Source organism: Carassius auratus, chromosome 18 (genome assembly GCF_003368295.1).
Source record: "Carassius auratus strain Wakin chromosome 18, ASM336829v1, whole genome shotgun sequence".
Taxonomy (NCBI): domain Eukaryota; kingdom Metazoa; phylum Chordata; class Actinopteri; order Cypriniformes; family Cyprinidae; genus Carassius; species Carassius auratus.
In genome coordinates, this window is record NC_039260.1 from 9,099,239 (window position 1) to 9,116,303 (window position 17,065).

The 17,065-nt window shown below is 37.7% G+C and overlaps 1 protein-coding gene across 4 annotated transcripts in view; it reads right to left on the bottom strand.

Moving 5' to 3' along the window:
• Positions 1-13,138, bottom strand: part of megf11 (multiple EGF-like-domains 11) — a 102,342-nt gene extending 89,204 nt beyond the window's left edge. For 3 of the 4 annotated variants that reach the window (XM_026287460.1, XM_026287458.1, XM_026287459.1), the window contains exon 1: positions 12,943-13,138. The gene's annotated coding sequence lies outside the window, so the exon portion shown is untranslated. The remainder of the gene's footprint in view (positions 1-12,942) is intronic. The other variant, XM_026287457.1, reaches the window with a different exon arrangement.
• Positions 13,139-17,065: the final 3,927 nt, after the last annotated feature.

The following is a 17,065-nucleotide window of genomic DNA, read 5'->3' on the forward strand; positions in this document are numbered from 1 at the left end:
ACACGCCCTCAACTGAGACTACTGTGCATCTAAAAAATACCTTCAGTGACCACTTGTGTTTGGAGGGTCCCTGATATGCATAGTGCATAGTGCCAAAAAAGTAAACATCACAAAGATTCTGGACTCTTTTTACATTAGATATACATAAACTGTTCTTGGATTTTTAAATTGTGCACACTCATTTCCTCCATTTTTACATTTAAATGACCTTTTCTGTGATCTAACGATCAATTTTACGTGTGAACTGTTTATTATGTAAACCAAAACGTTTATTTTGGATGCGATTAATCACAATTATTCGTTTGACAGCACTTTTATATATATATGTGTGTGTGTGTGTGTGTGTGTGTGTGTGTACGTATATATATCTATATATATATATATATATATATATATATATATCTATATATATATATATATATATATATATATATATATATATACACTAAAAATTATGTATACGGCTAAAAATATACTGAATATACTAAGAATATACTGCACTAACTGACCAACAACTTTCTGGAGCTTTAATACAAAGAAAGCAAAGATTACAATCATTACTTAAGTATTAATGAAGAAACCACAAAGTTGAAGGCAAAAAAGAAAAAAGAAAACAGACAAGATCAACACTAATGAGGGATATATTTAACAGCTCTCTACCTGTTAATGTACCTTGTGCTCATTTGCTATTTCAGTATGGTACGCCCCATCTTATGTCAAACACACAAAGTCTTACAGTCTTAATTGGATATATTTTGAGCAAGTGACTGAAACCCTTCTTCCTGAACTCTGTGCTGCTCCACAGTTATGATTCATAATGTCTGCATGAGCCTTAAAGAAACTGGAAAAAAAGCTTAATTAAGCAGAACAAAAAGTCAATAAGGACATATCACAGCCTCTCTGCAATCAAATGCATTTGTTTGTTTGAATATTCTATGAAAATGAATAACACATAAGCTACTGACCAGTCTTCATACGGTCACAAGCTTCACACCCACTCAAGCCTTGACACGGCATCCCACTGCCCCAGTCAGAGGGCAACGGCAGGGGTCCCTTGTCTTCTCACCAATCCCCAGCAGGTTCCAAACAAGCTCGCCACAGCAAAGTCAATTACTTCCCCTGTGACTTCTCACATAATAATAGGATCGTATGCATCTGGTGCATGTCATCTGGCGAATTAGAACAAATTAGCAGCGTGTTGGCGAGGGAGGCGGTGCTATGTTTTTATACGAAACACCTTTGCACATTCAAGTGTAGCCTTGAGACATAAATGATGGAATATTACAGCTCTTAGGGTCTGGATGTAGTGCCTTGAAGCGGTGCATACAAAACAAAGCGATCGGTTGTTGCTTTATAGTTCCGGCAGACTCTCGGGCCAGGGCTTAAGTCAGCATGAGCGCAGTAGGGCAAGGTATAGAGATGGGTGGAGAGAAAAAGGTGAAAAGGAAAGATACAGATAGGTAGGGAAGCAGGCTGAGCGGCTCGCCATGAAATGCTGAAACAACAGCATGGCTGCCAGGGCAATTTTACAGCTCAGTGGTTTCACACCTCAGCCGTCGCCTATCCAACTCTGAACATCCAAGTCCATTCTGCGTCTTCATTTATTTGGTGTCAGCATCCGAGGAGGTGCAAGGCTCGGCATGGATCGGGAGCCCGTCCCAAATGTCTTCAAATAAGTGGTGTGTGAAGTCGACAAGAGAAAAAAAGAAAAAGCATTATTCGGCTTCCCGAAACCATGTTACGGGTGACTCTCTCCTACATTCGGTGAATCATTATTAATGAGCTTTGAACACCAAATACACACCCAGATCAGCCTTGGCACATTTGCTTCAAACTTGATTTAAGAGAAGCTGTCCATCTTCGCTTTGTCCTTGCAGGGCAGATAAATTCATTCGGTCTAAATTTAAATGTCCAGTAGAAATAACAAATGAGGGCGGCGATCTATGGTGTCCCTCAGCGTGGAGGCCGAACTTCAACATTTGACGTAAGCGCTATGATTTCTGGACACATCATGAATTTGACTAAACAATCCACTGTGTAAAAATAGAATGCTAGGTTGAATCTCCCCTAATCTTTGACTTTGTCAAGGTCAAAGCTGTGAGCTAATGGTTTATTAACCTGAGCTGTTGCTGCTGCACCATCTACAGGGAAGTAAAAACCTATGATCGTGACTTGAGTGCGTGAAATATGGCAGCATGATTGGAGTACTTAAAAGACTAAGAATAAGGTTGATGTGACCTGGCCTTAGAGAGGTGACATATTCGCTCCATCTACTGTACCCACATTATTAAATATACATGCTCAATTCATCGCAAAGTCATCCTTATGTCCTTGAGGAACATGGGGTGGGGGGGGGGGGTATCATTGTACAAGTAACAGACGTTACATAATCCATGATGGATATGATGGAGTGTGGTACATATGTGCTTACTAGTGAGTGCAGCTTTCGGTTCCCTCAGAAATTTGTTTTTAAAGCTTCGAATGTATTACTTGAAATCATAAAAAAGTAGCAGTAACATAATTATAACAATCAAGAAATGTGTTTTCTGTTGGTTGTGCACAATAAAAAAATTCTATATAGTAAATTTAGTATTTTAAGGAGTATTGGTAAATATTATCTAACATAATTTATAGTGGGTAACTTCAGTAGATAATATATTTAAATGTGGCTCCACTGAGGTATAGGAATATTATCGTGTTTCTTATCTCACACTGTATATACAAATCAGCAATCGCTAATGAGGGCCATCAAAACATTTGAAAACTATAGATCATAAGTTACTTTATTTAAACTATGACTTAGATATTCTTGTCCATAGCAATACATTCATTTATTATTACCAATATAAAAAAAATACTTGCAAATGAAGCATAGCAACTATACTCTACATTGAAAAAAATGGTGTCAAAACAATTTTCACTGAGATTGCAAGTAACTTTCAGAAAGAATTACAAAGAAAAACATTTGCATATTTAATTTAAGTGGAATAACTGCAATAGTATTTTCATGTAAAATGCACCCCAATTAAATCTACCAAAAAAAAAAAAAAAAAGACTCAATCACTTGACAATGAGAAAAAAGTAGCAAAAGTACCTCAGTGCATTATTAAAAGTAAAAATGCAACATTAGATTAACACAATATTTTGTTCATTTTTAAATGTGATGGTCCCCAAAACTGTCCTTGAGCACACCTCTGCCAATATTAGACTGTCATACAAAAACATCTAGTCAGAGGAGAGTACACCACACAGGCACACACTCACACTCACACTCACACTCACACATGTACATCCATGTATGCATTAACACAAATGCTTCTCAGAACTTGGCTGAGTGACATGGAAAGTGTGAGAATTCATTAGGAACAAATGCAGTCTATAGAAAGGAACATCTTAGAAGAATCATCTGATGAGCATTATTGCAGTCTTGCGCAAAGCGAGGTAGTGCGATTAATCTCGCACCTCTTCGAACGCCGCGGCTTCCTCCGCACAGGTCATTACGAGGGGTCCCTCACCACACACAGGCAAACAAATGAGCCATTACCACCATCACTCAGGCTCCAATTAAACAACCCATGCAGCCCCTGCTCCTCACAATCACTGCCAATTAAAGCCCAACTGTGTGAATTCCAACACCACTAATTACATGAACCTGATAGCACTTTCTGACATTGCTCTCTAAAATTAATTTACAATATTGTTCAAAATTAATAATTAAATCTGCTCTGCCCAAGGTAAGCCACCCTGCGTCTTCATGCGAATTAAATCACATTTTTTTAAAGCCAAAAACTCACAAAGGATGTTTCAAGGTAAAGTGCAGTTATTAACTCAAGGTAAGTGTGTCTTGACTAGACGTAATTTGCAATAGAAGCAAAAGCAGAAGTGTTAAATATTTAAAAGCTAATGATTAAATCCTACCGTAATATCTGAACACTGGACCCATGAGGTGGCACTTAAAAGACAAGTCCCAAAAAAGTTTTCACATGCACGTTCTCTCTTTAAATAACTTACCGGTAACTCTTTCACTCTATCTGTTCTCCTTCACTAACTCAGTTGATGGGACAGTCCACGGTTACCAGAAGTAGTAGCTCTCATCACCACCTCCGTTCTCATAAGCGAGACTGTGATAGGAGTAAAAGTGGCCTGGTCAGAGATCGCTGAATTATTCATATATGACTGGCAGGTGTTGTTGATAGGGCAGCTCTTCTGCATTTCCAAGTCCCAGGTGTGGTTTTAACAGCTCTATGTTCACAGCCCTGCCTATAGCTGCCATTGATTGCAGGCTAAAGACCCTGCTGCTGAATAAGCAAAGGAGCTTTACATAGTGGCACATGGTGCATCCAATAACACTACAGATCCATCACAGCCCATGACACCCACTGGTGGGGGCTGGGGGCATCCTACAGTACCTCTGGGTTTAGAGTTAAAGACAGAGCAAAGAATAAATGACATTCAAACAGGACTGTTCAGCATGATTGAAGCTAATCTAATATCCCACCGTGCTTCTGATGACCGCTGACTCGGGAGACACGGATTTGAGTACAATACAAAGCTGCAATAAAAAAGCATCTGGACTCTGTGGAGTCATGCATAATAATGTGGCTCTGAACTAAATGTTCCCTAAAACGTAAGAGAATGACATTTCTTTAAACCTAATTTTTTTTTTAAGGAATTGGATCACACTAATGTTTTGCTGGTTAAGGGAAAGTTCACTCAAAAATCATCACTCTTGTTATGCCAAACCTATTTAACTTTCTTTCTTCTGTTTTCCATACAATTAAAGTCAGTGGGTCCAGTGTTGTTTTGGACTGCAATGACTTATTTTATTGACAGAAACATTTGAGATGCTATAGGGGTTTGGAATGACACAAAAGTGAGAAAATGATGACAGAATGTTTGTTTTTGGGTGGACTATCCCTTTAAGGTGGTCTTGTATGCCCCTGTCATATGTTCTGGAAATTGGTATGGGAATGGATATGTCAACTTGCACGCATACAGTACATACACATATTGCAATGCAGGAAAGAATAACAAAGCTGCGAAAATGCCCATAGCATTACGTACCATTAAAGGTCACAGTAGGTCATTTCTCAGAATCAACTGCCTCTGGCATATCAAAATATGAAGTCATAAATATCCTGTGCAGGCTTTTACATGGGGACTTTTTCCATGTGAAAAAGAATGTAAAGTACTTTCCCGGCTGTGTAAGTACACTTGTTAGATTTTCATTAATGATGATGTAATTGGCTGCAAATGCACATTCGTTGTGTATGAAACGCTCATTATAATGTATGTGAAATATTCAAAGCTAGCACCAGTCCTTTGTAACAAGCTCGTGTTTCATTAAAAGTTCAAGAAAGAGAGTTGCACCACCAGTTCTAGAGATAATGGAGAACTGTTTTCCTTTTTGCTCAGTCCTTTGGATGTCATCAAACACACTGAGCTGTTCTACGTTACAAGTTCAATTGAGATGTCCCTGAGCACAGTTGTTTGGCCTAGGACAGGACAGAAGGAAACACCAAAAGCAATTTCCACCCAGGTGATGCCGCCCCAGGGCCCCAGCGGGGTTTAGACGAGGAAATTAAACCCAACGCTCGTCCCGCTGCTTGAGAACTCCAGTCAAATGAACAGCCAATGTGCAGTCTTTTACCACTTCACAGAGAAAATATTAGCAGAATAAAGAAAGAGGTTTCCTGCAGGGTGTGGAGCGAAGCCGCTCACGCAGAATGGCTAATGTCCTCTCTCCTGAGTGATGGAGACGTCTGCAGGTTCAACTCTAACGACTCCCGGAGCCTGTGCGGAGAATAGTAATTTACCAATCACGCTGTCCATACATGAGCAGAGAGCACACTGGGTAAAAAAACTCAACAAAACATTATGATAAGTTCAGACACAGTCACGAGGCTTACCCATCAGTAAGAACGGCTGTACACAAACCACTCAAAAAAGTAACTGAGAGCTATAGTCAATGGAGGACTAAAGGGAAACCAACTAGAATGCGCAGGACACAAAGTACAGAGCAGAACAGACTGGGCATCCCCCTCAGTACATCCATTAAGATGTCTCACAATACAGGACGGATCCATGGAACACTGAGCTTGTTTAGGTCTCTCTATTGTGAGTGCTGGGACAGGAATAGCTTGAAGCAAAAAAGCATAAAGTTAATGGGGGACACACTCTCTGGGATTGCAATGGTAAATTATGACTCCCATAATATACAATTCAGGGGCACTCTTGGTTTACAGTAAAGGCTGGATGAAGTCCTTGGGCTATAGTGCTCATAATGGGTGCCGTAACTGAAAGCCTGTAATGTTAATGAATAACCAACTCAATCCAGATCCAAAATAATGCAATAACTCCAAAGCTCCAGTGGAGCCAACAAAGCAGATGGCCTGGTTTCTGTGAGCTACTCAATTTTGCATTAATGTAACTTTTCAATATAAGGAAAGATTTATAGGCGGCATTAAAAACGATGACCCTTCCCCACTTCAATTACAAAACAGAGCCGTTTTAGTTCCTGCGCTCACGACGATTCCTTATAAGAAGCGTCCTGCGGCGTGATGACATCAGGTCAGGAAGGCTGTGTGGCTCTGAGAGCTGGTCTTTATGGTAATACTGCTCTGATTGAGATAAGTGGCAGATGTAAGCAGGACCATCAGCAGTATTTGTAAAAAGTCAGTGGATTCTCAAGGGAGAGCTGCTTGTCATTACAACCGCTGGGAAAAGACCTGATGAGTGCATTATTCAGGACTCAGCAGAGCCGCAGCAGCTAAGAGGTGTGGAGTTGGCATCTGAGAGACGAGCTCCACATCAGTGCTTGTTAATTAGCTTTCCTTAAAGATGCTCAGAGCCAATCTTTATTTGATTCTATTCTTGTTGCCTCTGAACTTACAATTGTGTGACTTATCATTCGCCATCTGTACTGAAGAGCGCAGTTAGATATGAAAGATTGTTTCACTCCTTACTAGCTGGTGAAATCTTTATCGTTCATCATATCGTAAGTATTGTCATTTTCTCTAGACAGTGGAGGACCTGGGATTGGCTGGACGTAGAAGCACTGGAACTTTTCAGGGAGGGCTGCCTGTTAAAACCAAACAAATACACTACAGTTCAAAAGATTCCGCTGGTAAGATTTTAAGAAAAAAATCTTTCCAAGGATCCATTTATTAAAAAAAAAAAAAACTACTGTAAAACTTATAATATTGTGAAATATTCCTGTCATGGCAAAGCTGAATTTTCAGCAGCCATAACTCCACACTTCAGGGTCACATGATCCTTCAGAAATCATTCTAATATGATGATTTGGTTTTCAAGAAACTTACTGTAAATGTTAAAAATAGTCACGCTGCTTAATATTTTTATGCAAACCATGATACTTTTTTTTAAGGTTCTTTGATGAATACAAAATTCAAAAGAACAGCATTTATTTAGAAATCTTTGGAACGCTACAGTTGCCTTTGCGGTCCCTTTAATGCATGCTTGTTGAATAAAATAATAAATTCATTATTCTTAAACAAAAGTTTTGCTGACTTTAAACTTGACTGGCATTTTGTATTTACATTTTGTAAAATCTTAGATTTTAAAACGACGTTCACCTGACTCTAGACTTATAGGGTTGGAACATCCTCAAAAGAAAATCTTTTTCATGTCTTGCCTGGTTACATTTATTTATAAATCATAAAGTATTTGATCATTTAGAAGCTAGTTTGCCCTTCTATCCCCGACTTAATGTCTTTGCAAAGAAACAATCCCCTGAGAGCTGTCTAAACGATCTTCCTCTTTCAAGTTTTCTGCTGGACAAATGCAGCAACATTTTTTTTTGGTAAATTATTATTATTAATGAGTAGTCAACACGGCAAATACGGGCTGTTCTGTTCCCTAAAGACATTTTTTTCCATGTTTCATGCAAGCCAATCCATTTAAACAATCTGCTCCAGACATTACTAAAAAGGCTTTTTTGGTCTTACTGTGTACGATTAATCTGTGAACTTTTTTGTACATTCATATAACACCTTATAAAAGCCTAACAAGCACTCCATCTCTATACTTTTCTGTAATTAAAGACATGTTTGTCATGCCTCTTTCAAATTAGATTAGAGTTTTCCTCCCAGTGGAAATGTAAACACTAACCTCTGGGTTAACGTGGAGAAAAACATCTCTGAGACTGAGACCAAGTACTGACACAAAGATCTTAATTGAAAGAACATAATTTGCTTTGAGACAGGCAATGACATGCAACATTGCAGAACACAGCGAAAATATACTACGGTCAGGAGACAAGGATGAGGAAAGATACAAGCTATCGAAAAAACAAAACAAAAAACTTGTGGCTGTCCTTGATCTTGAAAGCTTCTGTATATGCCATCAGAGGAAATGAGAAACATACATCAAGGTTTTCAATTATAGAGCAAAAGCTGACCCAAGAAGGCTCAACTAATGGCTTTATATTTTTCATTAACATTTCTTAATGCTTCTACCATGACCCCAGGGTATTTGTTCAGTGTATAATGTTCAATACGCCTTGGATAAAATAGCATCTATTGGGCAGCTCATTAAGAAATCAGCTTGATTTGCAGAATAAAGGTCAGGTCTTACTATGCCATTGAAGGTTTCCTCTACTGAGCACTCACTGTCTTCAGTGTCATTGCATAGCATCCAGCATTACTGCAGAAGACATGTTAATATGTGCATTGTAAGATAGTTATAGGCTTCCTCTATTACAATGTTTGGCCTATTAATGGCTGTTTACATCAAATCAGATACTGAACACATACATACATGAAATACTGAATACCACGTTAAAGCAGAATAGAGATGATTTCGTTCCTCTGAATTTCAACCAGTCCAACACCCCCCCCCCCCCCAACAAATTGGCTGCTGTTTTTAATCCATCATTTTATGATTTACAAAGACAGTCTGTTTAATAATAAACCTACATACATATTCTTACCATCTCAGTTTTTTTTGTGCATTTTTCACAAATAAGGTAAAACAGGGCCTGAAAGTTGTATTTTATGCTAATATAAGTAAAAAGACTTCATCTTCAGATTATGTTCAACTTCAAATGGTTAAAGGAAATATTATATGAGCCTTTTTATTTTCAATTAATTTTATATGAGGCTTGCCATTTTAAAAAGCCTTTTACCAAAGAGTGTAAATAGTTTAAAACACCAATGTATGTGATGATGAGATTTGAGCAATTAACATTAAATGAACACCAAATGGACATTTTTTATCCCATAAATAATGAATTTAAAAAAATAAACCAGAATATGGAACAGATCATGGAACACTGCCTGCATATTCAGATATAAAGTCCTATATGGCTCCATCAATCACCCTTGTAAAGATAGGTATAAATCTGAAGAGCAGCAAAACATTAGAAACTCTTTTATATAATTTATGACATCATGTACAAACAAACACAGCGCCATAAACAATGTCTTACATGATCAGTACATAGCATCCTAATGTATAATACATCTACAATCCAAGAGCCACTTCATCTATTCAAGTCTCCATATCCCTGTTTATGTCAGTCATAATAATTAAGGTACAAAACTTTCATGAAATTGAGCAAACCAGTAGACATATAAAGGATATGGATTATGGAAACCAAGCAGAGAGACTCTTGATGAGGTCACAATAAAACAAGGACATTTTATCCAGTTTCTATAGCAATTTGCCAAACACTGATGATTACCTTTATACACACATAAAACATCAGTCTTTAAAACTCAAAATGGATATGCCATGATTCTTAAATCCCCTTGTTTATATTAGCATCTAAATGAAACAAGTTGCATGCAATGTCTGAAACGAACATAAAGTATAAAAATGAGCTAACAGCTTGTGATACTAATGTTAAATTTATGTTGTTGTGATGACATTAAACCAGACTGAATAAAAATAAATAAGCCTTTCAAATCTGAATACTAAAACAAAAGGATGCAGCTCATTTTCAGCATTGAGCTGAGTCAGTGTATAGCCACAGAATACTAATGAAATCTTAATTTGAACTACCCCTATATGCATCAATTCACCAGCACCAATACCTAACCAATTAAAGACAATCTCATCTGCAATTTGAAAATCATCAGGCATAAATATTTCAGAAATGCACAAAGGCACGTCATAAATTTAAATGTGATTCAGAACTTAAAATGCCAGGCAAAGCATTAAGTTAAAGCACATCATCCTTGGGAATGCAAACAACTATTAGCAATGCACAGCCACTGTTCCTTCATTAATCAGCACTAATTAAGACTATTGATTGAAGCAAACATCAGGATTTCCAGCTGAAAGGGTTTACTAGACCGTAAACTCCACAGGCGATGGCAGAGCAAGGAAAATATCCAAAAGATTTGCCTTTGCCCTTGGTTCAGGCTTCACTTTGCAAACCAGCTCAGAAAATTAAACCAAAAATGCCCCTGCCTCCCTGTCATTAAGTGCTGTCAGGACGAATCAGAGCTCACAGGCCAGTGGTGCCGCACAAAGCAGCGCTCCGTCTCTCATTGTTGAGCCTCCTGTCTCACTCACACACATGCATGCTCAGTCACACAGAAGGTTAGGCTTGACAACAATGTCCCAGGACTCAAAACATAACACATGAAGGTCATATTGAACTTGTGGTAATAGTTACAAGCAGTCAACATCATCAAGCATTATCATTATTTTCATTCTTGCTCTAAATCTTGTGCATCATTTATTTAGATATTGTCGTTGTAATATTATATTATTCATGATTCTCTCTGGTCAAATGTAGTGTCTGTATTTACGTAATAACTAAATGTTATATTGGGAAGAAACAGAGGTGTTCACCTTTTAAACCTATTAGCAGTTCCGGAAATAACTCGCCTCAAGACTGAGCTGCATTTAAATTTAATGTGTAATTTTTACAATATGCTCATATTGATATATATTCATGCATGAGGGTGGGAGTGGGGGGGGGGGCAAAACACAACAATGGCTTTTCTAGTTTGTCTTGAAGGAATAATTGGGCAGAATAAATAGCAGCCAAATAATGAATATCTTCTCAACAAGACTGCTGTTTAATTAGGCTAAAAGCTCAAGACTGGAAACAAAAGCTGCATTACTGTATTGGCAAAGTACATTTATGACTTTTTGACAGATGGCTGTAATGCAGTCTAGGCAAGTCGACGAACTAACACGCAGGCAAACACAGCCCTAGATATGCCAGACAGACTGGGAAACAAATGAGAGTCAGACAAAACTGTGCACATATTTGCTTGCTTCACATGCAACAAAACCCATATTGTTTTTCTACATTCTGAATTGAATGCAGATCATGCACACTTCAGAGACGAGTACAAACAAACTCAAATCTGACTTTCATGTCAGTAACAGAAATATGGATCTTATTTTGCATCATAAAGGGTACTGGTCAGTCATCTTTATGACTTTAGTTTGCAACCAGAATTGAGAAAGTCAACAGTGCTCATGTAACGAGACATTTAACTTGGTTTTTAACAGCCAGAGAAAGCAACTGCCTCACAGCCTGGAAAGCTCATACATTTTCAAAAATAAAGTTACAAAATAGACACTGCCAAATCAGAAACAAATGATGTCTCACAAAACAGCATACAGCTTATGTATGATAATAAACACTGGAGGGCCAACCAATTATATTTTATACAGAGCTGTTCTTGTCTGTATGAAGGAATATTGTCCCTGATATTGTTGCTAGAAAAAAATGACACTGCTATATCATCTAAACCAGATATATTTCTCTATTTACAGGACTGCATCTGTTTGGTAATGCACATGGGCTCTGAACATCTCAATAAGGCTGTCAAATTGCTCAACAGAGCCATCTAGTGGCCATAAAACTTTAAATCAAAACTAATGAATGGAAAGAAGACGATCCCGAGCGACTGGTGCGTCGTCTCCTCTCAAATGATTTATATGCCTTTAACAGAAATAAAAACACAGTTACATGCCTATTCAGACTTATTTGTCACTCTTCATTAGCCACCATAAACTTGTTTATGAATACCTGTTAATGTTTTACAATGAGAGCGTTACAGTTTCATTCCTTGTAAATTACAGTGGCAAGACAAGGTTTCACAGACATCAAAACATTACGAGGGGTTTGATAACGCAACATTCTAACAAATGTATTAAATAATATTACGTCGGTAAAAGACTCAGTTAGCAAGATTAAATATGGATAGATTTAGTTAGATTTTAGCATATTTGATTTCATTGACATAGCCCATACGACAACGCATTTAGTTTTATTTATAACAGCATTCCCTAGCTAAAATAATTAGAGCCATGAAAAGCTCGACTGAATGAAGACACTGACTGTTGAACTGTACTGGATACGATACATCAACTTTGGCTATAGAAGAAAATCGACCACGCTTATAAATAAATATAGACTGCAGCGATGTAGGCTGGCCAAACTGACAGCTCACACAATCGATCGTGTCGCCTAAACTAATCAAAAATGACAAATGATTAAAAAAATGTTATTAATTAAATAAATAATAACTTAATTTTCTACATATAAAACATTTTCTTTACTTTTATTAGCGAGCTTACAGAATGAAAACACATGTAAATATCGTATGTATAGGGCAGCCTATATAAGAGTAACCTAGGCATTAATAAAACCATATGTCCAAATGTACCTTTATTGACCAGTTTAACTATCAACTAAAATCATATTCGAATAATAATGTTAAAAAACTACATTTAGGCTAAATTTGGTAAATACGATTTTTATATTCAATAGAAATTCAGCATGATACAGGCTATTCATCCCGTTTACTGAACAGCTCACATATGATTCAGCAACACAGAGCGTATATATATATATATATATATATTATTTTATTTTTTTTAATACAATTTTATTGCAGATGACAGTGTACTCCTATAGGCTAAAGAAGCGAAATACAAAATACATAACGTTACCTTCTCCAGGTCCGTTTTACTCTCCCTGATCTGAAATCGCTGTCTACTGTTCGTCCATAGTCTTCGTCTCTGGAATTAAACTCTCCACTTTCTCGTAGATAATGTATGGCAACCTACATGAAGAAGAGTCCTGGCGTGTATTTTAGAAATTTCGATGGACTGTTCGCATTGTCAGGGTACGTTAGTGTTGTCTGAGCGTTGCGCTGCAGCTCATCCTCTGTAACCGACACTGTAGCCGAATGTTTCTGCCTCTCGCGCGGCCTCATTTTAAACTCACGTGACGTCAGAGCTCATGGTGCTCAGACTGCAAGCGCTTAGTAAACATCACATAGGCTACGTTTTGTTAGAGAAAATACATTTTTCGATTAACTTTTACCTTAGTGTAACACTTAAAGCAAAGCAAAACCACAATTGTAGTAAATACAGTGAGAAAGAAAAAAAACGTAATCATTCAATTAAATCTGTTTACATATTCCTGCTCTTGTGAGCAACCTGTATATATGATTAGACAACATTAGATTACAGAAGTAAATATAGGTTGCAAATTAGTGTGTTGTATTTATTTTTAATGAACACTGAATACAGAAAAACAGTTATGTAGGCTACACTGCCAGTCAAGTTCTTGAACGGTAAGATTTTTAAAGTTTCTTAAAGAAGGCTCTTCTGCTCACCGAGCTTGCATTTATTTGATCCAAACAACTGCTAAAAAAAAAGCTATTTAAAATAAGTTTTTATTTTTGAATATATTTTGAAAATATAATTTATAATATTAAAATATAATAATTTAAAATATAATTTATTCATGTGATTTCAAAGCTGTTTTTTAGCACCATTACTCCAGTCACATGATCCGTCAGCCATCATTCTAATATTCTGATCTGCTGCTCCAAAATTTGTTATTATTATAATGTTGAAAACAGCTGAGTATAATTTTTTTCAGGTTTTTTTGATGAATAAAAAGTTCAGAAAAGCACCATTAATCTGAAATATATATATATATATATATATATATATATATATATATATATATATATATATATATACACACACACTCACCGGTCACTTTATTAGGTACAACTGTTCAATTGCTTGGTAATACAAATTGCTAATCAGCCAATCACATGGCAGCAACTCAATGCATTTATAATTCTTTACATTTATATAGTACTTTTCTAGACACTCAAAGTGCTTACATAGTCAGGGGGTATCTCCTCATCCACCACCAGTGTGCAGCATCCACCTGGATGATGCGACAGCAGCCATAGTGCGCCAGAACGCCCACCACACATCAGCTTACTGGTGGAGAGGAGAGGGAGTGATGAAGCCATGATGGTCAGAGGCCAAGGGGCAAATTTAGCCAGGATGACAAGATCACACCTCTACTCTTTTCGAAAGACATCCTGGGATTTTTAATGACCACAGAGAGTCAGGACCTCAGTTTAACGTCTCATCCGAAGGATGGTGCTTGTTGACAGTATAGTGTCCCCATCACTACACTGGGGCGCTAGGACCCAAACAGACCACAGGGTGAGCACCCCCTGCTGGCCTCACTAGCACCTCTTCCAGCAGCAACCTAGTTTTCTCAGGAGGTCTCCCATCCAGGTACTGACCAGGCTCAGCCCTGCTTAGCTTCAGTGGGCAACCGGTCTTGGGCTCCAGGGTGATATGGCTGCCGGCCATATCAGGCATCTAGATCAGGCTGCCGGCCATTTAGGCATCTAGATGTGGTGAAGATGACTTGCTGAACTTCAAACTGAGTATCAGAATGGAGAAGAAATGGGATTTAAGTGACTTTGAATGTGGAATGGTTGTTGGTGCCATACTGCATATTTAAAAAACTGCTGATCTCTAGGGTTTACAGAGAATGGTCAAAAAAATATAAAATATTCAGTGAGCAGCAGTTGTGTGGACGAAAATGCCTTGTTGATAGCAGAGGTCAGAGGAGAATGGGAAGACTGGTTAGAGATGATAGAAAGGCAACAGTAGCTCAAATAACCACTCGTTACAACCACGGTATGCAGAATAACATCTCTGAACGCACAGCAAGTCGAAACCTGAAGCAGATGGGCTACAGCAGTAGAAGATCACACCAGGTGCCACTCCTATAAGTTAAGGACAGGAAATGGAGGCTATAATTCACATAGGCTCACCAAAATTGGACAATAGAAGATTGGAAAACATTTGCCTAGTCTTGTGGGGCTTAATTTCTGCTGTGAAATTCAAATGGTAGGGTCACAAATTCAGAATTTGTAAAGAACATGAAAGCATGGATCCATCCTGCGTTGTCTCAATGGTTCAGGCTGGTGGTGGTGGTGTAATGGTGTGGGGCATATTTTCTTGGCACATTTTGGGCCCCTTAGTAACAATTGAGCATCGTTTAAACACCACAGCCTATTGTTACTAACCATGTCCATCTCTTTATGACTACAGTGTACCCATCTTCTGATGTCACAGATCTCAAATCATCTCAGACTGGTTTCTTGAACATGACAGTGAGTTCACTTTACTCAAATGGCCTCCAAAGTCACCAGATCTCAATCCAATAGTGCAGATCTGCAACAACAGCATGATGCTATCATGCCCGAAGGAAAAAGGGAGTCCAACCCGGTACTAGGAAGGTGTACCTAATAAAGTGGCCAGTGAGTATGTGTGTATATATATATATATATATATATATATATATATATATATATATATATATATATATATATATATATATATATATATATATATATATATTTAATGAACAGGAGTTTCTTGAGCGGAGTGATAACCTATATCCTAGGCCAATCCTTTAACAGATCCTGCATTAGAACTTCATAATGTTACACAAGACCGCATAATGCAGACAATAAAAGTTTTTATCTGCAAATAAAGCCCTTCAGAGATTCCAGATCTACACTGAACACATCTTAAATAAAAATGACTTAAGATGAGACTATTTATAACAGTGAATCAATTTCAGTTCATAAATATCATTTTCTTTTTCAAACTTACACATTAATTTGACAACTCTTCAATTTAAATAGTATCTGATGTTCCTAAGAGGACATGATTTCTTGCATACCTAAATGCAAATTCAGTAATTATCCAGATCTGCTTTTTATGAAATCACAGGAGGGAGCCCATCAGAATAGCTGACAGAGCAAATCTGCCTGTTGCACCAAAATGTTGAGTATGTTACTGATAAATTGCTTACAGCTATGGAAAAGGCGATAGATTCCTGTTTACACTGCATCACAATGTTGAGAGTCAAGATAGATGCACTTACATTCTTATGTCAAAAATGTTGGCTAAACATTTTTCTTATCATGCTTAGTAAGGCCTGGTAATGCACAATTGACCTTAGCGTAATTAATTGTCTATTTGACATTCTCCTGCAGAGTACAGATGGGAATAATATAGTACAGGAAAATATATAGCAGTATATAGGAATATTATCAACCACAATGGCACTATAAACAGCAGATGAGAGGTTGGCATGAGCAGATATTAGTAATTCGGCTGAATCCTCAAAGCATAATAACTGGACTGGTTCCGGCATAAACATAGATGGATGCTTAGAAAGAAACCACTTTGGTAAGGAGCAAAGGATATGCATTTGTTTACGAAGCTGTAGACAGATTTAAGGCCTTGAGGGGTGCCGAGAAGATTTGTATAAATTTATGTTTGATCTCCAAATGGGGCTAGTTGCCCTTCCTGTGAAATGTGGTCTAAATATGTGTCCAGACATTTGAACTTAATTTTTCCACTTCTTCAGGATTCACACTGAAGGCATCAAAACTATGAATTAACACATGTGGAATTATATATGGAATTATATACATAACAAAAAAGTGTGAAACAACTGAAAATATGTCATATTGTAGGTTCTTCAAAGTAGCCACCTTTTGCTTTGATTACTGCTTTGCACATTCTTGGCTTTCTCTTGATGAGCTTCAAGAGGTAGTCACCTGAAATGATCTTCCAACAGTCTTGAAGGAGTTCCCAGAGAGATGCTTAGCACTTGTTGGCCCTTTTGCCTTCAGTCTGCGGTCCAGCTCACCCCTAAACCATCTCGATTGGGTTCAGGTCCGGTGACTGTGGAGGCCAGGTCATCTGGCGCAGCACCCCATCACTCTCC